This window comes from Hipposideros armiger, unplaced genomic scaffold (assembly GCF_001890085.2).
Source record: "Hipposideros armiger isolate ML-2016 unplaced genomic scaffold, ASM189008v1 scaffold_732, whole genome shotgun sequence".
Lineage (NCBI taxonomy): Eukaryota > Metazoa > Chordata > Mammalia > Chiroptera > Hipposideridae > Hipposideros > Hipposideros armiger.
Genome location: NW_017732082.1, coordinates 733,590 through 735,519, shown reverse-complemented (window position 1 = coordinate 735,519; position 1,930 = coordinate 733,590). Strand labels below are relative to the sequence as shown.

Genomic DNA, 1,930 nt, shown 5'->3' with positions numbered 1-1,930 from the left:
GGAGATGGAGGGGAGCTAACAGCAGACACAAGCTGACAAAGACCAAAGTAGAAAAAGGTTTGGTGATGGACATGTGGGGACAGAGGCACAGACCAAAAGAGACGAGACTTAACAGCAGGAAAGAGAAGAAAGAGCAAACTACGCAGCCCCAGCAGCTCAGGTTTCCAGTGTGCTGGTTACTCTTCTGAAACACTTATGTTCATTATCTCTTTCCATTTTTATACCCACAACACCTGGATTGTCAGTACTGTTTTTTCAGAGGGGGAAAGTACATGATTAAGCAACTTGCCGGGGATGACACGGGAGGAGTGGCGGGGCCAGGATTTGAGCCCACGTCTGACTTCAGAGCCCACCCTCAGCCCGTGTGCTCAGTGGAGGGAACAGGCGCACGTAGACACAAGATTGAGGACAGGGGGCGAGAGCCACATCAGCGCCACAGTCCGCTGAGCCCTTTGAGGCTAATACGTTGTCAGGTTCCCTGGGAAGACGGCCCTCTGAAATGGGCACCATTGATCCAGGTGTCAGGACTGAATTACGGGCACGTCCCCCAAAATGTGTGTCACACTGATAGGGTGCCTGTGACCCAGCCGAGGCTGTCTGACAGGCTCCACATCAGCAACCAGAGTGATCACAGCTCAGCTGTTTCACTGTTTGGAAATATCATTTCCTACCTTGTCGTTAAGCTAATTGACTAGACAAATTTTTATGAGGACAGAGGGGAACTGAGGGGAGCAGGAGATAATAGCTTTGGATCTGCCCATTGTCACTCCCATCCTGACCCAACACTGCCCATTGTTCTTCTCTGGAGCCACCAGATCCCCCAACCTTCGCCAAGGACTCGGATAATAAACACTGTGCATGGGGAGGGAGTATTTTTGCTAATGATCTCTACCTCAGAAAATCTCAGCCCCGGTGGAGACCCCCAGTTCATCTTTCTACATTTGTGGAGTCTTCAACCAACAAAGGCAACAAGGAGGGCCTGCAGTGTAGACAGCAATCCCGTCATTCTTTTTTTTTTTTTTTTTTAATTTTTAAAATTTTAATCCAGTTCAGATCAGCACGTCTGGTTCATTTCAGCTCCTTCACTGCCAAACCTGGGGGCAGCGACTGCTTCAGTTTCTCTGCCTTCTCTTTGTCTGTGATGACCAAAGTGTAAAGGTATCTGCTGCATTGAACTTTAAACTTCACATTATCCTTATTTTTCTTGATCTTAACAGATTTGGCGTCCTTGCGCCTGGCTGTGAGCAGGAAGTCCTTGATTTCTTCAATTTTGCGAGGCATGGCTACGAGGCGCGGAGGACGCGCGGCCGGCGCAGCAAACGGCAAGAAGAAAAAGACTCCCGTCATTCTTTCTGCTCCTGACCCCCACCCGTCCCACCCTCACATAGCCATCAGTCTCCATAAATCCCCTAAGCAGGTGGAGATTTGTGCAGGAGCTGTGGCTACCGCTGTCTGTGTGGTCCCTGGTTACCCGACACCTTCAGGAAGAGGACTGTGGGGTTATATTATATTATATATTATTATATTATATTATATATTATTATATTATATTCCTAAATCAGAATATGTGAATAGTCAGGCTGGTGCTCCAATGTTTGTCAGGGAGGCCGAGAATGGACAGCAGACCTGCCCCTAATCTGGAGGTGTGTTGGGAGAGGGAAATTGTGGGGATCATTTTTGAGGCTTGATGGGTGGCCAAAACAGCTGTGTCATTTATTGATGCTGCGGGGCCCTTTGCAGTCTTGCTGTCACTATTGAGAGGGGCAGGTGCCCTCTAGAACGCCTGCTCTTAGGGATGTGACAGTGTACACAGGGAGATAGTGCATGGGAGGCATCGGTACATGGAACCCGTAAACCACTTCCATACTAGTTGGTAAATAGTATAAGTGATTGACACCATAAGCCTTCATTTGATGTTGCCAATGGTGGG

At 48.5% G+C, this 1,930-nt stretch overlaps 1 pseudogene across 1 annotated transcript; it reads right to left on the bottom strand.

The window, feature by feature from the left end:
* Window positions 1-1,021: 1,021 nt before the first annotated feature.
* LOC109373543 (60S ribosomal protein L38 pseudogene) lies at window positions 1,022-1,336 on the bottom strand (annotated as a pseudogene). Its single transcript, XR_002122247.1, has one exon. The product of XR_002122247.1 is annotated as a 60S ribosomal protein L38 pseudogene (transcript).
* Between the last annotated feature and the right edge of the window lie 594 nt (window positions 1,337-1,930).